The sequence below is a fragment of the Tamandua tetradactyla genome, chromosome 21 (assembly GCF_023851605.1).
Source record: "Tamandua tetradactyla isolate mTamTet1 chromosome 21, mTamTet1.pri, whole genome shotgun sequence".
NCBI classification, from domain to species: Eukaryota; Metazoa; Chordata; class Mammalia; order Pilosa; family Myrmecophagidae; genus Tamandua; species Tamandua tetradactyla.
The window spans coordinates 31,233,665-31,258,571 of record NC_135347.1 but is presented as its reverse complement, the minus strand read 5'-3'; the positions used below and the strand labels follow the sequence as shown (position 1 = coordinate 31,258,571).

Here is a 24,907-nt window from a genome sequence, read left to right as displayed (position 1 = left end):
TTCCAATGATGATCTATACCTGTATTATTCCACAGTGATGACATTGGTCTCCTCTCTTTCTCTATTTGTCTGGCCTACTTTTTTAGTAATTGTGAACACTTACTCCTTCTGCCTACCAAGCATCATTTTCCCTTTTTTGTTTTTATAGTAGCTTACCTACCTTCTGAGAAATAGCCTGCCCTATTGCATAAAGTGTTGGTCAACTATATTGGCCCCTTATATCCAACCCATCAGCAAATACTGTTGGTCTTACCTTCAGACTAGATCCAGAACTGAGTCCTTCTTACTATTTCCATAGCTACCATCACCTCCTCTCTAAATTACCAAAAAAGCCTCCTAACTGTTTTCCCTGCTTCCCAACCTTAGTATTCTAATTCTATTCTCAACAAAGCCACTAGCATGTTTCTCTTTAAAAGTAAACTAAACTAAAACACTTCTCTTCACAACCCATCATTCTTCTCTCATTTCACTCACAATAAAAGCCAAACTCGCTACTGGGATTTGTATGATCAGAACCCTCAGCTATTTCTTTGAATTTCTTTGACATCTGCACTTTCTATTCCCTCTGCTGAAAAACTGTTCCTCCAGATATCTTTATGAATCATTCCCTTAGTTCCTACTTCCTTTAAACATTTACTCAAATATTTGAACAGTGCTTTGTCCATGATAGGCAGTAAGAAAAATGTTTGTTAAGTTCCTGAACATTCAATCAAAGTTCTCTGATACCTGGGAAGTGGTAGTCACATAATCTAGGAATATAGTGATTAATCTTTCTCTCTCCATGTCTGTGCGTATGTATGTATGAGCATGTCTTAGGATTTTAATTATATAGTTTGGTAGATAAAATGCAATCATTAAAATTAATTGATTCTTGTGAGTAGAAGTGCTCTCTCATGTACCCAAAGACTGTGTTCCTAAGCATAAATGCCAGGTCTTTCTAGCTCAGCTAGTGGCAGATTTTCCTGTTGCCACTTATTTGCCTCCAGTACCATCCACCTGTGTGAACAACCCTGGTGCTAGCATTCCTTGTTCAGACTCCGAGGCTGACTGCTACCTGCACTCTCTTTAATTTTACGAATAACAGCACCGGCCTAACTACTGACAGATACGCCATATTAAGATGCTGTTCACACTAGAGCAGACGTTATAGCATGAACTGCATCAACGTTATAGACTCTAAAGAGTATAAATGCGAAGAATATCACAGGGCTTGGTTGGAAAAGGTGCCAGATTCTTCTATTATAAAAATGCTTTTTGTTTTTAACAGAAAGGTGCTCTTCTGACATCTATTACTGTATCATAAGGTAGTGAACCTTGCATTTTTTTTGGAGTTCACCATTGTGCATGACCCAAAGGCTTATAAATAATCTTCAAGATCTCTAGCAAGTAACAGCTGGAATCAAGTGACTATCTGTAATTCTTGCAACTCAAAAAATGCAACAGGCATATATTCATCAATTCATCAACTTAACAAATATCTATTAAACATCGACTAGATACCAGGCACTCTTAAATGTGCTCTTAAAGGGTCCGATAGTGATCAAGACAGAAATGGCACATATTACCATTTTGCTTGACAAAACATTTGCCCATTTGGGATAAAATATTCTACTATTTCAGGTCAACAATCTCCGAAAGAAAGTTTACATAATTAACACTTTATTTCTAAATTGCTGTAATTTATTGTTGCTTTTCTCCCCTCATTACTATTCAGAAATAACTAAATTGTCTGTATCCTGTTTCAATCTAGATCTTCCATAGGCTAAAGGAGTTATTTATCCTATTTCCCTTAATTCCTGAATAAATATCTGTACTTGTTTAAAGGATATAAGAAAGTTAAATAAATGTACACTACTTCTAAAATTACTCATCTGTCGGCAGATAATTAAACTGGAAAAAAGATTTTTTCAAAGACTTGGTTAATTTTAAATTTAAATTCCATCTATTTAAATGGATGGAATATCTCAATTTATTTGAACAAATATGTACTTATACATTTGTAATGAAATGTGTTACTTATAAGTCATGTAGTAATATATAAATTATGCATTAATTGTTTAATTTTATACTACATATTTGTGACTACATAGAAATCTCTTATAAATGCAAGATGATTCTACAGTTAAATATTTATAACCATAGTATATCATTACTAAATATATAACCTCAGCAAATATTATACTAGTTTTTAAAATTCAGGTGTACTCATTTGACTTTGCCCAAATCTGCATTTTAATATATGATGAATACCAGTCAATACAGTTTACTATCTGAAGTCCATTATTATCAAATGTGGAAATATACTTTTTCCTCCAAGTTGAATGTTCACATTTCTAACTAAATTCATTCCTGGGTCAAAGCATATCTTCCCAAGGTAAATTATTCTAAATCTCTCCAAGAACAGCATATACTAGTTTAGGAATTAGAATAGATTGATAAGGAAACTCTTACAGGACAAGACAGTCATAATGACCTGACATCCCCAAATAATACTTTTTCAAGAGATTGAAAACTGTGTACAAGTTCATTGATCCAAAAATTCTTTCCTCTCTGAGAAAATAGCCACACTTATTTTTCTTAAAATACTTTAAAACTGTTTCTTCAGAAATAGATTCTCCAAATATAAGTGCTTTAAAGTGTCAAGAAATTTAAACTTACTTTCTATAGCATTATGATAAACTGAATGAAGAACTTAATGGATAAAATAGTAACTAAATAAGAAATTACTTTCAGTATTTTCCAAGCAGGCTGCCTTAGTGCCTAACTGAGAGGATATATTTCCATGTTTCTGCTCCCAAATTTTACAACAGTATATTGATTTGAAATTTTCCCTGAACTTTTGTCAAATTCTTTAACCTCACTTTGCCAACGAAGGAAGATTTTTAATTCTGAGATCTTTAGCATTTTCAATAGATGAGTTATATAGCAAATCAAACTTCAACTATTATTTTTTGGTTTTTGGAGCCTAGTCCTTGAGCCAATATCTGTGTTAACATTTCTTACTGTTCATTTATTTTCATAGTTATCATAAACTTTGTAGTTTCTGATAAAAGATGTCAAACTCTTATCACATCTGTATTTGTTTCTTTGGGAGCTCACTGAACATAAATGAAAAAAGAAAAAGAACAACAACTAAACCAAGATTACAATATTGATTCCACCATCTGTTTGCTGAATAATCTGTGTTAACTGTGAAAAGCTTTGCCTGGCTTTCGATATATTTTTACGTACAGAGGCATATAAATAAAGGTTATGTTTTTTTAAATCTAGAATCCACAACAAAATCCTTTTCTAGTTGTATGTGTTAGGGAAGTTTTCATTTGTTTCTTTTATTGTCATCTTAGATAATTATATAGCTAGGAATTGGTAAAACCTGAGAGCCTTGACAGAGTCTTTCTTTCTCACTATTCTTCAAGAAATGCCTTTAATTTTTTTTTCAATGTTAAAGCTTCTTTGAACTGTATACTTATTCTGTTTTCCAAATTTTGTATTGCTTATTTGGATTGAATTTTGTAGCTCACATTTGTTTTAATATTTCCCAATTTTTGTGCCATTGATAGCATTCATTTATTTTCCATGACCAATTCTAGCCCTTTAATCACATATTCAAAAATTACATATCCTACTGAGAGCAGAATAATATGTGCTTTAAAATCTAAAAAACTGAACAAAAGTACATGTTTTGCTTAAAGGAGGAACACTCTGAAAATTTAAAGGTTTTCGTCCAGGGAGGTTAAAATTCTTAAAGCATGTGAGTACCATGGGAGTATAAGTGAAAGAATTGTGCTTCTCCTGTTTTGCATAAGGGCTTATAAAATCTTTTCAAAGCTAGGCTGAATCGAAGCAATTAAAGGATCAGGACTTTCAGGGCACATGGCACCTGCCCATATCCATAACTGTACGGACTCCGTGGTACACAATCACAGAACGACATTGGACGGTTTGGCAATGTGTGTTTGCACTTACTCTCACCAGGTAGCGTCACAAAGTGGGCACATACAGTTCACAAGGGTCTTCAGTGCCCATCACCTGTCAGGCATCCTCTTTCATCGCTGACTTGGGTTCATTTCATTTTTTCTCTGCAGGTACCATATCACTCATATAGTCTAACTGAAACCAGAATAGTTTCAGAAACTTTCAAATCACGCTTATATTCCTCTGAAAAGACCTTCATTTCTGTTGGCAAGCTTATATAATCAATCCCAGAATGTGCTGGATGATATTCAAAAGGGAATTACAGTTTGATGCTTGATAAGCAATATGGATACGTGACATTTCACTCACTCTTCCTCAACTTGTATTGCTTTGCCATGGACACCAGGATGCTTTGGTTTAAATAACTCTGGCTTAACTTTATGGACAACTTTGACTCAGGCATACCTCTTTTAGGTAAAGAATTATTTGGCTTATCCTTGCATGATAGATAATACCTTATAACTGCATGCAAATAGAATTCCATTTTTTATATTTACTTGATTTTGTGTATTTTTGGTTTTACTTTCAAATATACTGTTGACTCAGGGATGGTTCTTTGCATCATATTTCATGCTGTGATAGATGTGGATATGATTTTCAGTTTTCAGTGTAGGAAAAGAACATATAGAACTGCAGGAATCTTGAGAAATCATTTTAATTCCTCTTTCCCCAGTGCTTGGCGTCTCACTGGATAGCCCAGGCCTCACTATAAAATAGTTCAAAATAGATGAGTAAAGTGCTCTTAATGTATTTTTCCTCATGTAATGAACAATTACTGGATGGTTTTTGCCCTCCCTGTAACTCCCATTCTGGCATATTCTAAGCTGTCTTGCTTATTCCCTGATTTGCTTGTTGCATATTTTTGCACTATTCTGAAAGTGAATTATGGTGCTTTTCCCACCTAGTGAGTATTTTCCTATCATGTAGTTAATCTTTTAGTCACCCAAGAGTATTTATTATTACTTTCTATTCATTAGGCAACATCTTAATTCTATGTCTGGCATCTGATATTTTTATTACCTGCCCCAAATCCACTTTATTATTGACGCTTGAAGTTAGGTCATATCCAGCAGGGAATTTATTTCATGGTCCCTACCTGCCTTGCTACTTTCATAAGTCTAATTGATATTAATATGTCCAAGTGAACTACTTAAATCAATTTAATCAAACAACTCTGAGCACCATGTTTTACAATAGATAAGTATAAAATAGGTTTCCTTGCCTCCAGAGTTCCTAGGATCTATTTAGAGTGACAAGGTATACATAAAAGGTATCAATCAAAGCAATGCCACAGGGTAAAACACGACAATGATCAAAGAGAGATGGAAGCAAATGATAAGAGCTATGGAGAAGTATAGACTTCAGAGAGAAGTTGGAAGTGCAGGGAGGGGTGACAGTAAGAGAGAGGACAGAGATAAAAGGAGCTTTAAAGGATGGACAGGTACACATTGGTAATTTAGGGAGCTAGGATGTGGGGAGGTAAGTGCTTAAGGAAGAGGTTTGGAAGGCTGTACAAAAAGGCCTAGAAGCAAGAAAGAAAACAGGATTTGTGAAAAAGAAATAAATAAGGGATAGATTATGCTGCCTAAAGTTGATGGTTTACATGCAAACAGTTGGTAAAAACAGAGGAAAAGGTTTGGTTCCAAATCTGGGAAATTTATATACCAGGTCAAGTAGCCTGGATCCAAAAAGGTAGGATGCATGAATCTCATATGATAAACTAGAATTTCAGGAAAGCAAGTTGCTAGCATGCAAGTGAATCCTAATAAGTAAGTTGGAGGCAAGAAGAAACACGAATAAATCATTTTAATGTTCCAGATGAGAGACAAAGACCTACTGTGCAGTGTTAGCGTAGGAACAGAAAGAGATGATATAAGTAGATGTTACCCAGAATTTAAGGATTAGATAACTCAGGTAAGCCTGAATTTTGTTTTGTCAAATAAAATTGAATTTAGAAAAAACAAATTTGAGTGGAAATGCAATACCTAAATGTGACCATTTTTAATTTATATAGAGAGCTATAATTCAGAGAAATGAAAGAATTTAAAAGCCAGGGAGAAAGATTTAAGTGTGCCCTTTGAGGTCTCTGGAATTTTGAGAGCAAACCTGAGTTACCAAGTACCAGTCAAGTTTCCTATAATGAAGCATTTGTACTAAGGAAAACCTCGTTTCAAAGGCTATATAACAAACATCAGTTCATTCAGAGTTCCCTGGTAAATATATGCCATAGTTAGCAAATTCATAACTAAAACTGCAAAAGCAGAGTTTTTTTATGAATTTCAATTTGAAAGAATACTTTTTTGGATGCTGTGTGGCAGGTGTTGCATTTCATTCTTTTTCCATGTGCTGCAGTTCCCTTATTGCAGCACAATTTGTTGAATTTTTTGTTTGTTTGTTTGTTTTTTTGTTCTGGGAAGTGCAAGGGCCAGGAATTGAACCTGGGTCTCCTGCATGGCAGGCAAGAATTCTACCACTGAACTACCCCTGCACCCAGTGAAAGAACACATTCCTTTTTTTTTTTCTTTTTTTTTTTTCACATGGGCAGGCACCAGGAAATAAACCCAGGTCCTCGGGCTTGGCAGGCAAGCATTCTTACCTGCTGAGCCACCGTGGCCCGCCCAGAACACATTCTTATATGACAGAAGCAAATTTTCTTTCAGAGCACTGACTTCAATACCAGATATAATTTATATGTTCTATAGATTCTTGCACAGATTTTTTCCCTAAAATTTTTTCATGAGTTCACAGAAAAATCATGCAGAAGCTACAGAATTCCCATATACTGCCTTGCCACAAAAACAGTTTTCCCTATTGTTTCAGTCTGCCAAAGCTGCCAGCATGCAACACACCAGAGATGGATTGGCTTTTAATAAAAGGGGATTTATTTCATTAAAAATGTATAGTTCTAAAGAGAAAAGGGAGCTAACTTTCTGTGCACGAGAAGGCACAGGGTGATCTCTGCTGGCCTTTTCTTCAGGCCTCTGGGTTCCAACGACTTTTCCCAGGGTGATTTCTTTCTGCATCTCCACAAGCCTGGAATGAGCTGTGAATGCTGAGATGAGGTATACTGAGCTGCTTGGGCTGTGCTACATTGAACTCTCTCATTTAAGCATCCAGCCAATTAAATCAAACATCATTCATTGCAGCAGGCATGCCCCTAGTCAACTGCAGATTTAATCAGGGACAGATGAACTTCACATGCCATTGGCTCATATCCACAGCAACAAAACTAGGCACCTTCACCTGTCAAAGTTGACACCTGAACCTAACTACCACATGTCCATCCCTTGTCAACTTGGCAGCTATACATATCACCTTAAATGATATTAAAGTGGCAAAAATTCTCTTCTGGCTCTGGACCTATGAATCCCAAAACAAGTTATCTGGTGCTGACATGCAAAGGAGGGAGAGTCATAGGATACATGTTTTCATTTCTATAGGGAAAAATTGTAAGAAACACAGGAATCATAAGACTCAAACAGTTCCTAAAACCTGCAGGACAAACTCCACTGGATTTCAAAGTCTGAAAGTCATTTGTCCTTTGGCTTAGAAAGTGACAGTCCCACCCTTTCCAAGGGCCTATGCAGTGGCCCGCCTCTTTCCAAATCAACCTCGGGAGACATTGAGGAGACCACCTTTTTCCCAGCTCAATCCTCTCCAAGCATCATAACCACACCTGGGCTCTCTGCCATTTCCAGGGAACATGCTCAACCCCTCCATGTAGTGGCAGCCAGGCTCTCCCCAATCCCCAAGGAGCATGCTGTACCTTCTCCAAGGCCTGAGGCGGCATGACTCTTCCACTGCAACAAGGTGGGAGGCTCATCCTCTGCCTTCAGGGCAAACTCACGCTCCCCTTGTGGGTTGGTCCACTCTTCTGGCCCAAATTCTCTTGGCTTCAGATCCCAGCTTCCATGGTTCTCACTCTGCAAATTCCAATTTGTCCCTTTTGTGTCCCCCTTTGTCCAGGCTGACAGTGGTTCCATTTACACCAACAGTCTCTTCAAGCACTCCAGGACTTCTCCATCATTCTCTTCACAGTTCCTCCAAAATATTCCCTTTATCCATATAAATAAACTGTTCCAATGTATCTAGTATTTGCAAACTGCAGCAGTACCCCACTTTTCCAATACCAAATCTGTTTCAGACTGCCAAAGCTGCCAGCATGCAACACACCAGAGATGGAATGGCTTTTAATAAAAAGGGATTTATTTAGTTAAAAACATATAGTTCTTCAGAGGAAAGGCAGCTATCTTTCAGCTAAGGTTCTTTCTTACACAGGAAGGCACAGGGCGATCTCTGCTGGCCTTCTCTCCAGGCCTCTGGGTCCCAACAACTTTCCCCAGGGTAATTCCTTTCTGCATCTCCAAAGGCCTGGACTGAGCTGTGAGTACTGAAATGAGGCATGATGAGCTGCTTGGACTGTGCTATGTTAAGCTCTCTCATTTAAGCACTAGCCAATTAAATCAAACATTATTCATTGCAGCAGGCATGCCTCCTAGCCAACTGCAGGTGTTCAGGGACAGATGAGGTTCACATGCCATTGGCTCATGTCCACAGCAACAAAAACTAGGCACCTTCACGTGGCCAAGTTGACATCTGAGCCTGACTACCACACCTATAATTAACACTTTTCATTAGTATAGGCATGTTGTTGCAATTGATGATACAGCATTATTATAATTACTATGATCCATAGTTTACACTAGGGTTTACTCTTTGTGCTATACACTCCATTGTATTTTTTTATTAATTAATTTTTTTGATTAGAGAAATTGTGTGTTTACCAAACAATCATGAATAAAATATAGAATATCTATATACCACGCCACCACCAACACCTTGAATAGTTGTGGAAAAGTTTTTGCAATTAATTATACCACATTTTAAAAATTGTACTTTTAGTTAAAGTCCATGGTTTTCATACAGTTCACGGCTTATGTAGCTTGATTTCATGGATTAAAAAAATGTATTCCATTACCATATATGCATTCTAACATTTTAATCATATTTAGTTATATATTACATTGTTGTTCATTGTGATCACAATGTTGTGGTGTCATCAGGATGATCCATTAATGAAACATTTCCATAATTGCAAATAGTAGCTCTATACATGTTAAGTTTTACTTTCCCATTCCCTATCCCAATCAGTCCCTTGGTCCTATGAGTTTGCTTATTCCAATTGTTTCAAAGCATAAGATCATACAGTATTTGTCCTTTTATGTCTGGCTTAGTTCACTTAACATGATGTCTTCAAGGTTCATCCATGCTGTCACATGTATCAGGACTCCATTCTTTATATATACTTTAACTAGTACTATAACTAGTGTATATGTAGAACTATAACTAGTGTCCATAGTTTACATGGGGGCATTTTCCCCATATTACTGACCAATTATCATTTTCATGCATATATTTATTTCATTATTTATCCGTTCATACACTGGATAAAGGAAGTGTCAGTCACAAGGTTTCTGCAATCACATGATCACATGATAAAATGCTGTATGGGTATACAATCATTATCAAAGATCAACAGTTTCATGTATTTCTTTCTGGCTATTCTAAGGCACTAGAAGCTAAAAGAAGTATCTATATAATGAATCAGCGGTCGTAAACATTTGTTAAATCCTAATTTCTCAGTTATACCTCCTCCCTCTCATTTGTTCATTGTCTCAATCTTCAGGATATCTGGGTAATGACCATTTTAGATTTTTCATGTTGGAAAAGGTTGTTGACCTTACGGGGTAGAGGAATGAAGCCAATTGAAGTTCTTGGAGAGACTCCTACCTCTGGGTTTCCAGGCTTATCTGGCATAGGAACAATCTGAAGGCCTTAAGCTTCTGAAAACATAAACTTACTAAATAAACTTTTATTGAATTTTAGAGAAAGCCCAGGGTATTCTTAAGGGTTTTCAGGAATACTGCTAGTTGGGCATTAGCATACTGTAGCAATTTGCATTAACTGGCTGAAGCTTACATAAAAGTAATCTCCAGAATGAACTCTTGACTCTTTGACTCTATTTGAAATCTCTTAACCACTTAAACTTCATTTTGTTTCATTTGTTTTCCACCTTTAGATCAAGAAGGCATTTCAATCCCATAATGTGGGGGCCAGGCTCATCCCTGGGAGTCATGTCCCATGTCTCTAGGGAGACTTATTCCCCTGAGCATCACATTCCATGAAGGGGGAAAGGTAGTGATTTTATTTGCAGAGTTGGCTTAAAAGGAGAGATCACATATAAGCAACAAAAGAGATTCTTTTGGGGGGGGGGGTGACCCAGGCATAATTATAAGTAGGCTTAGTTTTGCCATTGCATAAATAAGTTTCATAAAGACAAGCCTCAATATTGAGGTCTTGGCTTATCAAATTGGGAGTCCCTAATGCTTGAGAGAATATCAAGAATTCCCCAGGTAGGGAAGTTGAATAGTTCTACAGTTTCACCAGTCCCTCAAGAGGAGTTTGCAGTATTCTTTGCTTTCTGCCCCAATACCCTAGAACATATCAAGGTATTACATTAACTTGTATAGAATAAGAAGATTTCTTTCCCTATTCTGGTTTCTCTTTAATTAGAATGTTAAATAAACTGACCAAATAGGTTAAATTAGCAACTGTCCTACAGAAAATTAAAATTTTCGGCAAAATAAACATTTCTTCCTTTAGTCTTACATTAAAGTTTTGAAGTATAGTCAATATCACCCTTAGCCCTGTATTCTGATTTGCCTTGGTCCTAACCAGATCCACATCATGCATATCTCTAAGTGAAGTCTGATCTCTTTTTAACCTTCTTTATTGCTTTATGGAGTAATGCTTACAGAGCTACAGTAATTTCAGAGCTGCAGAACTCTTTCTTGGGTCTCAAATGTCATACAGACAACCAACGTTCCAAGGAACTACCAGATTATGCACAGAGTGCAGCATCTCAGAATTTAGAAACATCAGTTAAAACACAGGGATAAATGTGACTGCTGCAAGAGCTTACAAACTAGGTACTTTTACAATGAGCCTTATTGAACATTCTGTGCTTCTTAATCATCAATTGCCCAATCTCTGCCCACTTTCTATCCCCTGATAACCTATGCTCTTGAATTCAATTCTCTGAGTTTGTTAATTATAGTTAGTCTATATCCTAATCTATATATTAGATAATGTATTATAATCTAATATAAATTTACAATATTAGTTTATATTGTGTGGACAAACCATACAATACTTGCATTTTCATTTCTCACTTATTTCACTCAACATAATGTCCTCAATGCTCATTAGCCTAATTGCGCACCTCACAATTTCATTCCTTTCTGCAGCCACTCAATTTTCCATCATATGTATACATCACAGCTGGCCCTTCCATTCATCAGTAGATGAATCCATTGGCAATCGTGAATAATGCTGCCATAAACACCAGTGTGCAAATGTCTATTCATGTCCGTGCTTTCAGTTCTTCCAAGTATATACCTAATAACGGAGCTGCAGGATCATATGGCAACTCTATACTTAGCCTCCTGTGAAACCACCACACTGCCCTCTAGAAGGGCTGCACTATTCTACTTCCCTACTAACAAAAAATAGGTATATCTCTCCACGTCCTCTCCAATACCTGTATCTTTCTGTTTATTTTTTAACTGGTTTTATGCACACACCTACAATCCCAGATGGGTTGTAGCCTAAGTGTACAATCAGTGCCTTCTGGTATAATCCCATAGTTATGCATCCAACACCACAGTCTATATGAGAACATTTCCATTTCTTCCACAAAGAAAAAAGAAGAGAAAGAAGGAATAACAACATTAACAGCAATAATCCCATACCCAATACCCCGCCCTTACAACCCCTGCTTATCAACATTTAGCTTTGTTAGCTTTGGAATATTGTTTAATGAGAGAATATTACAATGTTATTGTTAACTATGGACACTTAATTGTACTTTTCCATATACCCTCCCATTTTTAACACCTTACAAAGGTAACATTCATTTGTTCTCCCTTATGCAAAAACTTTTAAATATTTGTTCAAAAAACTTTTGTTTCTGGCTTATTTCACTCAACATAATGTCCTCAAAGTTCTTGCACATTGTTGCATGCTTCATGACTTTATTCAGTTTCACAGCTGCATAATATTCTACCATATCTATACATATATACCACAGTTTGTTTATCCACTTGTCCACTGATGTGCATTTGGGATGTTTCCATCTACTGGCAATCATGAATAATTCTGCTGTAACCATCAGTATGCAAATGTCTGTTCGTGTCCCTACTTTCGGTTCTTCTCATAATGGGATTGCTGATAATATGACAGTTCTCTGCACAGCTTTCTGAGGAACTGCCATACTGCTTCCAGGATAGCTGAACCTTTCTACATTCCCACCAACAATAAATAAGTGTACCTATTTCTCCACATCCATGCGTTTTTCTTATTTTTTTGATAACGGCCATTCTAATAGGTGTGAGATGGTATCTCATTTTTAAAAATCTTTTCTCTTTTTGTGTTCTATTTGTTTTATCTCTACTCTAATGTTTATTATTTCCATCTTTCTGCTCACTTCGGGTTTAGATTGCTCTTCCTTTTCTAATTCTTCCAGTTTTGAGGTTAAGTCTTTGAGTTGAAGTCTTTCTACTTTTTTAATGTAAATATTTAAAGCTATAAATTTTCTTCACTGCATCCCATAAGTTTTGGTGTGTTTCATTTCCATTTTCATTCACCTCAAGATATTTCTGAATTTCATTTGTAATTTTCTCTTTAACCCATTGTTTTTTAAAAGAGTATGTTGTTATAATTTCTATATTTTGGTGAATTTTCCATTTCTCCCTCTGTTGCTGATTTCTAGTTCCATTCCTTTGTTGTCAGGTAATATACGTTCTATGAATCCACTTTTTAAAAATTTATTGAGACTTTTTTGTGACCCAACAAAAGCTCTATCTTGGAGAATGATCCAGGTACATTTAAGAAGAATGTGTAACCTGTTTTTATTGAAGACAATGCTCAATATATGTCTGTTAGGTATAGTTGTTCCCATAACAGTGTAGTCTATTCTTCCTTATGGATTTTTTTTTTTTTTTTGCTTGGGGAGGCACCAGGAATCAAACCTTGATCAATGGCATGGCAGGTGAGAATTCTGCCACTGAGTCACCGTACCACCACACCTTATTGATTATTTGACTAGATATTCTGTCCATTATTGAGAATTGCTTGTTAAAATCTCATACTATTAATGTAAAACTATCAATTTCTTCCTTCAAATCTGTCAATACTTGCCGCATATATTTTGGGGCTTTGCAGTTAGGTGCATATATATTCATAATTGTTATATCTTACCATTTAATTGTCCCTTTTGTTATATATAACATCATATACATAATGAATATCTTTGTCCCTTGTAACTGTTTTTAGCTTAAAGTCTATTCATCAGATATCAGTATAGCCACCTCAGCTCTTTTTGGTTACTGCTATTGCAGACCACAAATACTTGGGTCAAGTTTTTAAGTTTTTTTTTTTTTTTAACCTTTTCTGCCATTGTCTGCCTTTTGACTGAGTACTTTAATCCATTTATATTTAAAATGACTTCTGATAATACAGAACACTCTCCTGCCATTTTTCTATTTGGAGTTTTTAAGTTTTATACCTTTTTATTGCTCACTTTCTTTTATGTTCTCTTTTATATTCATTTGTTTGCATGTATGTGTGTGTGTGTTGTACCACATTGAGTGCCTTATCACTTCTAGCTGATATACTTTTCCTCCATTTTCCTTGTGGCTACCATGGGTTTAAAATTTAACATTCCAAAAAAAAATTAACATCCCAAATATATAACAATCATATTTGGTCTGATACCAAATTAACTTTACTAGCATGCACATGTACTTTTCCTTTATCCCTCTATTCCCATGCTATTTTTAGTAATTGTTGCCACTTGTTATAACTTGCTGTTATAGCTTTATAATTACTTTTTATGTATTTGTATTTAGTTAGGATGTCAGACGTGGTTGACATACCAAACAATACAGTACAATAATGCTGGCATTTATAATTACCCAAATGATTTCTTTATTGTAGGTCTCTGTGTCTTTATGCTGCTTTCAGCCACTGTCTTTTGTCCTTTCCTTTCAGTATGAAGAGGTACCTATAGCATTGCTTGAAGGGCCAGTCTAGTGGTGATGAACTTCCTCAGTTCTTCTTATTCTGAGAGTGTCTTAATTTCTCCCTCATTTTTGAAAGAGAGTCTTGCCAAACATAAATCTCAGTACCTTAAGTATTGCAACCCACTGCCTTTTTGTCTCCGAGGAGAGGTTGGAACTCAATCTAAAAAAAAGTGTGCTCCCTTGTGTGTAACACATTGTTTTTCTTTTTTATCTTTTAAAACGTTCTCCTTCTCCTTTGCATTTGGTTGTGTAATCCGTATATGACAGGGTATATTTTTCTTTAGGTCTTTCTTGTTTAGTGTTCTCTGAACTTATGCGATGTGCATATTCACATCCTTTGCTAAGTGCAGGAAACACTCTGTCAGTATATCTCTGACTTTTCCTTCTGTTCCTGTATCTGCTTCTTGTCCATCTGAGAAGCCCATAATGCATATATTGATACCCTTGATGGTGTCCCATAGCTGTCTTAGGCTGCTTTCACATTTAATATTTCTGCTTCTCTGCCTCACTCATTTCAAGTGTCTGGACTTAAAGTTCATGGATTCTTTCTTCTACCAGTTCCAATCAGCTCTAGAAACCTCCCTGGGCATTTTTCATTTCAGTTATTGTGGTCTTCAATTCTAGTAGTTCTGATTGGTTCCTTTTTAAATTTTCTATCTCTTCACTTAGACTCTTATATTTTTCATTCATCGTTTTCCTGATACACTTTAGTTCTTTATTCGTACTTTCCTTCATCTCCTTGAACTTTATCAATATTATTTTTAAAGGCCTTAAATGGTATGTCCACATTCTCATCTTTTTTATTGGTGTTTTCTTATTTATGTCCCCTTCTTTTTGATACAGTTATCATTTACTGTATTTTTGTCTTGCACTTTTTAGTTGCACACTGTACATTTTAATGTTTTAAAATGTTATCTCTGGGATTTATGCCTTGGGATGCTTGTTTCTTGCTTTTGTAACTACCTCGTGATAAGATGGAGATTTTCTTGAGCTTCAGCTCTCCTATAAATAAAGTTTGCCCAGTATGAATGCAGTATACAAGGTTTTCCCTTTCTTTCTGAGCTTTTGCTTGTTGTTTGTTTTAGAATTCCCCTGTTTACAGGAGTTTGGTTGTCCCATTGTTACACAGGAGATATGCATGTATTTGATGCTGGCCAGCCATTTTCTTGGGTATTTGATGCTGACCAGGTTTTGTCGTAGACTTATCTGCCTCTCCAATTTTTGCAGTCCTTTTATTGTTTCACACTGGTTTTGTCTGGAGGGTACATTCAGGGAGGGTCATCCCAGAGAGGACTTTCTCAGATCAGTCTTTCCCAGCCAAAACAAGGGCATGAAGGGAGGACACAGGCTACCTCCAAAGTACCTGGAGGAGGGAATCAGCAAATGTGCCAAAAGTTTGTCCAGAGACTTCCCACTGCTGAGCTTCCCTGGCTGGACCAGCAAATGTAGCCCTTCAGCTTACTGTTACCTGCAATTTGGAGGAAGTTCTGCATCTCTAATTCTCCACTGACCTTGCCCCTCTCCAAGGAGGGCTGAAACAATTTCTACTGCTGCCTTTATCAATGCAGTGTTGAAACAGTGGCTACTGCCCCCTCTATCCAGAGTGGAGTGAAACAAAGCTGCCCTTATTTTTAAAGGTCCCAGCGATCTGAATTCACCAATAAAAAGCCATGATCAGCAATCAGTAATTCCCACCCCTGTTCTTGGGGAAGAGGATTTTTAGGTGCCTTTCTATCATCAATTACTAGCTAGGGACTGGACCCATGGTGGCCTTTGGTGAGAGTGGGGTACGGGTACTGGTCACTCTCTTGCAAAGAGAGAATTTACAATTCTTTACCATAATTTATCTGCCTCTACCTCCCACTCTTCCCTGGATGTTGTATAGTATTCTCCTGACCTCGAAAGATTTAAAATGGTTGTTTCAGGCAGTTCCTGCTTATTTAATATTTTTTTTCATAGGAGAACCGAGCCCTACAGTTCCCTATTCAGCTATCTCATCGCCATTTAGTTTTTAGTCTAGTGCCATATATACAACAGAAAATTTCCCCTTTTAACCACATTCAAATATATAATTCAGTAGATTTTAATTACACTCACAATGTTGTGCTAATTACCACCATCCATTACCAAAATTTTTCCACCACCTTAAAATAAAGCCTGTACAAATGAAGCACTAACTTCCCATTCCCTACCTCCATTCCAGTACCTGTTAAGCTATATTTTGTGTTCTGACTCCATACATTTGCTTATTCTATTTATTTCATATCAGTGAAATCCTACAATATTTATCCTTTTGTGTCTGGCTAATTTCACTCAACATGATGTCTTCAAGTTTCATACACATTGTCACATTTATCAGGATTCCATTCCTTTTCACAACTGAATAGTATTCCACTGTATGTATATATTGCATTTCTTTATCCATTCATTGCTTGATGGACATTAGGGTTTCTTTCACCTTACAGTGATTGTGAATAATGCCACTATAAACATCAGTGTGCAAATATTTGTTCAAGCCCCTGCTTTTAATTCTTTTGGGGATATACTTAAGAATGGAATTTCCTGGTATATGGCAAGCCTACACTGTTTTCCAAAGTAGCTGCTCCATTTTACATTCCCATCAAAAATGAGTGAGTGTATCTATTTCTCCATATCTTCTCTGATATTGTGATTTTCTGTTTTTGTAACACTAATCATTCCACTGAGTATGAAATGGCATCTCATTGTGGTGTTCATTTGCATTTCCCTAACAGCTAATGTTGTGGAGCATCTTTTCATGTGCTTTCTGGCCATTTGTGTATCTTTACACAAAGTGGAATTTCTTTATATGTTCTGGGTATTAAACCCTTTTTATATATGTGGTTTCCAAATATTTTGTCCCATTCTATATGTTAACTTTTTACATTCATGATAAAGCCATTTGAGGCCCCCAAATTATTTAATTGTGATGAAGTCGCATTTTTTTCTATTCTTTCTTTTGTTGCTTGTGATATTGGTATATAGCGTAAGAAACTATCACTTAGCACAAGGTTTGGAAGATGCTTACTTATTCTTTCCTGCAAGAGTTTTGTAGTTTGAGTTCCAATGTTTAGATCACTAATTCATTTTGAGTTACATTATGTATAAGTTGTGAGGTACAGGTTCACCTCCATTCTTTTGTTAATAAATATCCAGTTTCCAAACACCATTTAATGAAGAGATTATTCTTTTCCCATTGAGTAGACTTGACAACCTTGTCAAAAAAATCAACTGGCCATAGAAGAAAAGGTTTATTATTATTTTGGGTGCATGGTCCGGGAATCGAACCCGGGTCTCCTGCATGAAAGGTGGTCATTCTAACCACTGAACTACCCCAGGGTTTATTATTAAACTCTCAGTTTGATTCCATTGGCCTATATGGCTGTCCTTGTACAAGTATGCTATTCTGATTATATTAGCTTTAAAATACGTATCAAAATTGGGAAAAGTGAGTCCTCCAACTTCATTATTCTTTTTCAGAATGGTTTCAGTTATATGGGGTACTTTGCATTTGATATAAGTTTTATGATAGGCTTTTTTATTTCTGCAGAGAAGATTGTTGAAACAATTATTGGGATTGTGTTGAGTCTTTAAATCACTTTTAGTGGACTTGACAACTTAATAGTCAATCTTCCAATCTATGAGCATGAATATCTTTCCATTAATTCAGATGTTCTTTAATATCTTTTTTTTTTTTTCTCCATGGGCAGGCTCCAGGAACTGAACCCGGGTCTCTGTCATGGCAGGTGAGAACTCTGCCACTGAGCCATTATTGCCCACCCCTTTTAATATCTTTGCAAATGCAATTTTATTGAGATATATTCACATACATATATCATTCAAAGTGTACCATAGTACTTCACAGTATCACCATATAGTTGTGCATTCATCACTACAATCAATTTTTGAACATGTTCATTACTCCAAAAAAATGCTTATAAGAATAAAAATAAAATGAAAAAGAACATCCCCAAATATCCTATGTCCCATATTTATTTGTTTTTTGTCATTTTTTTTTTTTGCTTATCTGCCCATATACTGGATAAAGTAAGTTGTGACAATTTCTTGAAATGAGATACCAGAGAAGTTTGATGCATTAATTGTCTTTCCCTTTCATGAAAGATTTCTCTTTAATGTGAAATGCCATTTGATAGCATTTTACCCACAATAGGACTTCTTTTAAAATGGACTCCCCTCAAATCCTATAGCTGCTTTATCAATTACATTTATGTATTATTCTATATCTTTGATCGCAATTTCAACAATATGCAGAACATTTCACCTGGAGCTGCTGCATCTCAGGAAACTACTTTCTTTGATCATCCATAACAAGCAACTCCCTTTCAGGTTATGAAATGAGATTGCCGCAATGTGTATTGAGAATCCAATTCTAAATCTGGTTTTCTTGCTGTTTCCAGCACACCTGCAGTTACTTCATGGACTGAAGTCTTAACACTCCTCAAAGGCATCCATGACGGTTGGAATCAAATTTTTCCAAACTCCTGTTAATGTTAATATTTTGACCTCCTCTAATGAATCATGAGTGTTCTTAATGGCATCTAGAATGGTGAATCTTTTTAGAAGGTTTCCAGATCCATCAGAGGAATCATTATCAATGACAAATAAAATGTATTTCTTAAAGAATAAGATATAACGGTCAAAATTACTCCTTGATCCATGGCCTGTAGAATGGAGGTTGTGTTACTAGTTATGGAAACATCTGTCTCATACATCTCCAGCTGAGTTCTTGTGACCACGTGTTGTGGTTAGTAGTAATCATTTTTTTAATTGTGAAAAATAACATATATACAAAAAAACAATGCATTTCAAAGCACATCACAATTAGTTGCAGAACAGATTTCAGAGTTTGCCGTGGGTTACAATTCCACAATTTTAGGTCTTTACTTCTAGCTGCTCCAGGACACTAGAGATTAAAAGAAACATTAATATAATGATTCAGTAATCACACTAGTTTATTAAATCCTATCTTCTCTGTTATAACTCCACCTTCTCCTTTGATCTTACTCCCAATATTTGGGGGTATTTGGGTTATGCCCATTCTAACATTTTCATATTAGAAAGGCTATCAATAATATGGAATAGGGGGATGGGACAAATTGATGTTCTAGAGAGGCTGTCCCTTCTGGGTTTCAGGACTTATCTGGCCTAGGAACACAACTGGAGGTTGTAGGTTTCTGGAAAGTAATCATAGTACATGGAATGGTTGTAGAATCTCAGATAATGCTCTAGGTGTTCTTGGGGTTGACAGGAGTGGTTTGGGTTGAGGTTTGGCAAGCCATGATAAGTCGCAATGTCTAGCTGAAGCTTGCATAAGAGTAGCCTCCAGAGTAGCGGCTCAACTCTATTTGAACTCTCTCAGTCACTGATACCTTATTTGTTACAATTCTTTTCATCCTTTTAATCAGAACAGCATTGTTAATTGCACAGTGCCAGGGCCAGACTCATCCCTGGGAGTCATATTCCACATTGCCAGGTAAATTTTCACCCCTGGATAACATGTTCAATGTAGGGTGAAGGTAATGATTTCACTTGAAGAGTTGGGCGTAGAGAGAGAGAGAGGCCACATCTGAACAACAAAAGAGGTCCTACAAAAGTAGCTCTTAGGGGTGGGCCACGGTGGCTCAGCAGGCAGGAAAGCTTGCCTGCGATGCCGGAAGACCCAGGTTCGATTCCTAGTGCCTGCCCATGTAAAAACAAACAAACAAACAAAAAACTTGTGGCTAAAGAAGTAGCTCTTAGGCATAACTACAGTAGGCTAAGTTCTCTGCTATATAAATAAGCTTCACAAGAGCAAGCCCCAAGATCAAGAGGTTAGCTATTGACTTCCAGATCCCTAATGTTTGAGACAGTATCAAGGGTTTCCCCAGTATTAAAATTTAATAGTTCCGTAATTTTTCTCCTGTCCCTCAAGAGCATTTGCCAATAATTTTTAATTATCTGATCATCATAGTTTTGGATGTAGCTGGACATTACATTAAAATGTACAGAATTACAAGTCCTCATTCCCACTCTTGGCTTCTTGTGTTTGGGTTGTTGAAATGATTTGTGCAGGCAGGTTAATTTAGTGCCACAGAAATTTCATATGCTACAGAAAAATTAGTTTCTGGAAAAAAATTAACCTCTTTTCCTTTGGTCTCATAGAGTAGCTGAAGTTCCAAAATACAAACAGTGTCCTCCTTCCCATGTGTTCTGAATTACCTTAATCCTGAATTTATTGGCTTCATTCTTATCTCTATTTGAAGTCTGGTCTCTTTTGCAATTTCTTTAACATTTGTTCTATGTGGCAATGCTCACTTCAGAATTGCAGGACTCCTACATGAGTCTTAGGTGTCACACAGATACCCAAAGTTCCAGGGAAATAGCAGGTTATAAATATATGGCACAGCCTCTCAAAATCTGTAAATCACAATTACTGCTCCGGCTACATTGACTGCTATAACAGCTTACAATCTAGGCCCCAAATTTTCTTATAAATATTTTCTAAATGAGATCATACAATATTTGTTCTTTTGTTTCTGGCTTAGTTTGTATCACCTAATGCCCCACAGATTCATTCACAATGGTGCAGGCCTCACAACTTCATTTCTTTCTGTAGCAGCACAATATTCAATCATATGTATATACCACAGTTCACCATTCTACTTCTCAGTCAGTTTATCCTTCTTCAGCCACTTCCATCCATTGAGCATCATGTATAATATTCAAAGTCAACAGTACATCAATCATCTCAATTTTAGACAATTTTAATTGCTCCCAAGAGAAAAATTACAAATAAAAAGACCCTCATCAAATAGAAAATCCAAACCTCTCCTCAACTCTTGTGCATCCCTTCCCATTATCTACCCCTGGTATTGCTGTAGTACAGTTGATGTCTTCTCTTGTTAAACAGCCCATAGCATGCAATAGTAGTTTTCCCTCTATACCCTGATATCATAAACTCTTTGTAGATCATACCTTTGAAGTAGTTCATGTAAGAACTTATTTATATTTTTAGTGTTAACCAGTGGGATACATGGCTCTATACAACCCCTTTCAATTATGTTCATATTTAGTACAACAACATTACTTATAGACCTACTAATGAAATGTCTTTACTTCTCTCCATTCCCTCACATTTAAGTTCAACCTCACTAGCTAACCATTCACCCATCTCTAAGTCCCATGTATTTTGTATTATAAGCCTCTAAGTTCATCTTTGCCATGCTCATAAAAGCAAAATGCCTATTCATATCTTTAGTCCATTTTACAATTGGGTTGTTTGTTCTTTTGTTGTTGAGTTGTGTAATTTCGTTATGTATACAGGATATCAAACCTTTATCAGATATGTGATTTCCAAATATTTTCTCCCATTGATTTGGCTGTCTCTTCATTTTTTTCACAAAGTTTTTGAAGGACAAAAACATTTGATTTTGAAGAGTCACCATGTATCTTTTTTTTCTTTCATTGTTTGTGCTTTAAGTGTAAAGTTTAGTAAGCTACCTACTATTTCTAGGTCTTGAAGAGGTTTCTCTGTATTTTTATCTAGGAGTTTTATGGTACAGGCTCTTATATTTAGGTCTTTGATACACTTTGATCTCATTTTTGTATAGACTGAAATAAGGGTCCTATTTCATTTTTTGGTGATTGATTCATGAGCTTTTTAGCAAACCGCATTGCTCTTCAGAAAAATGATATCAAATTCTCCCATATCCATTTATTGACAAGACTATTTTGTCCCAGTTCAGTGGATTTGGGGACCACGTTGAAGGTCAGTTCACCAGAGATTTGGTGGTCTATTTCAGCACTCTTGATTCTATTCTATTGGTCAATGCTAGTTATCTTTGTGCCAGTACCATGCTATTTTGATCACTCTGGCTTTATAATAAGCTTCGAAAGCAGGAAGTGTAAATCCTCTCACTTCTGTCTTCTTTTTAAGGACATTTTATAGCTATATGAGGCCTCTTTCTCTTCCAAATTAATTTGGCCGCTAGCTTTTCCAAGTCTCCAAAGTAGGTTGTTGGAAATTTGATTGGTACTGCATTGAATAGATCAACTTGAGTAGAACTGACATTTTAACTACATTCTACCTTCCTATTCATGAGCAGAGAAAGTCTTTCTACTTATTTAGATCTTTGGTTTCTTTTAACAATGTTGTGTTTTTTCTTTGCACAGGTCCCTTACATCCCTAGTTAGGCTTATTCCTAGATACTTGATTTTTTTGGTTTTTGAATGGAATTTTTTTCTTAATTGACTCCTCAGTTAGGTCATTCTTGTGTATAGACTGATTTCTGTTTATTAATCTTATATTGCACCACTGTGGTGAATTTGTTTGTTAGCTCCAAAATTATTGTCATAGATTTGTCATGATTTTCCTAGTACCATGACATCTGCATATAATGAAAGTTTTTCTTCTTCCTTTCCAATTTGAATGCTTTTATTTCTTTTTCTTGCTTTATCACTCTCGTTAGAACTTCTAGAACAATGTTGAATGAACTGGTGACAGAGGGCATCCTTGTCTCATTCCTGATCTTTGGGGAAAGGCTTTTAGTCTGTTCAAAGTACAATGCTAGCTATGGGCATTTCATATATGCCCCTTATCAAATTGAGGAGGTTACTTTTGATTCCTACTTTTTCAAGTGTTTTTATGTTGAAAGGATGTTGCATTCTGTCAGATGTTGTCTCTGCATCAATCAAGATGATTGTGTGATTTTCCCCATTTGATTTGTTAATGTGCTGTATTGTAATGATTGATTTTCTTGTGTTGAACCATCTTTGCATTCCTGGTATAAACCTGGTGTAAACTCCACTTGGTCATGGTATTTAATTCCTTTATTATATAGATGGATTTAATTTACCAGTATTTTTTGAGAATTTTTGAACCTATATTTATTAAGGAGATTGACCTGTGGTTTCCCTTTATTATAGCATCTTTTCCCAGTTTTGGTATTAGAGTGATGTTAGTTGCATAAAATGAGCTAAATAGTGTTCCTTTTTCCTCAGTTTTTTTTTTTTTTTTGAAAATTTTAAGCTGAATTGATGTTCTTTCTGAAATGTTTGATAAAATTCCCCTGTGAAGTGATTTGGTCCTGGGCTTTTCTTTGTAGGAGGAAGATTTTTGATGACTGATTGAATTTATTTGCTTGTGATTGGTTTGTTGAGATCTTCTGTTTCTTTTGAGTCAGTGTATCTTGTCCATGTGTTTCTAGGAATTTGTCCATTTCATCTAAGTTGGCTAGTTTGTTGGCATATAGCTGCATCTTCTTATGGTATTTTATTATTTCTTCAGGGTCTAGGGTAATGACCCCACTCTCATTTCTGATTTTGGTTTATTTGCATCTTCTCTTTTTTTTCTTTGTCTGCTTAACTAGGGGTCCATCAATTTTATTTATTTTTTTGAAGAACCAACTTTTGGTTTTATTGATTCTTTCTACAGTTCTTTTGTTCTCCAATTCATTTAATTCAGCTTTAATCTTTGTTATTTCTCTTTTTCTGTTTGCTTGAGGTTAGTTTGCTATTCTTTCTCTAGTTCCTTCAGGTGAGCAGTTAAGTCCTTGATTTTTGCTTTTTCTTTTTTTTTTTTAATATAGGCATTTAGGGCAGTAACTTTCCCTCTCAACACTGCTTTTCTGCATCCCATATTTCTGATAAGTTGTATTCACATTTTCTTTTGTCTCCAGATAGTTACCAATTTATCTTGCAATTTCATCTTTGACCCATTGGTTAAGAGTGCATTTGTTAAATTCCATATATTTGTGGAAATTCTGTTTTTTGGTGGTTATCGATTTCCAGCTTCATTCCATTGTAATCAGAGAATGGGTTTTGAATAATTTCAATCTTTTTAAATCTTTTAAAATTATGAAGACTTGTTTAATGCCCTAGCATATGACCTATGCTGGAGGGCATTCCATGCGCACTAGGAAAGAAAGTATAGCCTGGTGTTTTGGCATATAACTATACACATCAATTCATTTGTTAAATTCTTTGAGTTCTCTATTTTCTTGCTGATCCTTTGCCTGGCTGTTCTATCTATACAGGAGAGTGGTGTATTAGAATATCTCACTATTGTTGTTGAAACGACCATTGCTTCCTTCAATTGTGCCAATGTTTGCCTTATGTACTTTGCAATTCCTTGATTGGGAGCCTAAACATTTATGATTGTTATTTCTTCTTGGTGAATTGTCCTTTCTATTGATATGCAGTGTCCTTCTTTATGTCTTATGTAGATTTCCTTCAGTAGCCTAAAGTTTTGCATTTGTGTGACAGGCAATGGTCACCACATGTTCTGTGTTTTGTGTGTGTATGCCTCTGTGTGTACCTAATGTGTCGAATAAAATTTTGTAGAAACTTTTTACATTAAATACCTTATAAGAATTTCAAATAAATCAATATTCTGCATGATTCTCTATTGAAACTTCACCTTCTGTTTTCACATTTACTTTTAGCTTCCCTGTATGTTTCAAATCCCTGGATGAACACTACTTTATTCTTGGCCATCTATCAATTCACTTGTCATTCTGACTTTATACTCTTGTATGTTATTTTTTCTCTTGGATCTCATTACTCTGTGCATATATACATGCTGTAGGTTACCAGCTTGATATAATGTTTACAATTTTAAAAAATAGAGAAATGTTATAAAGCACAAATAAAAATGATCAGCTGCTACCTGAAGTTCATGACCTCAGTACTATAAAAGCTTTTTACAGCAGTGAATCCTCTGTGATCTTCAAAACCTCAGATACCAAATGTTTGGAAACTGTTTCTGAATGCAG

General features: G+C 35.9%; 1 non-coding gene and 1 pseudogene across 1 annotated transcript; one reads left to right on the top strand and one right to left on the bottom strand.

Annotated features, from left to right (window-relative positions):
- The window catches only part of LOC143665180 (small ribosomal subunit protein eS8-like), a 51,430-nt pseudogene that overhangs the window by 14,091 nt on the left and 12,432 nt on the right, over positions 1-24,907 (top strand).
- Positions 6,393-6,463, bottom strand: TRNAG-GCC (transfer RNA glycine (anticodon GCC)). The gene has a single exon. It is a non-coding gene; the product is annotated as a tRNA-Gly (tRNA).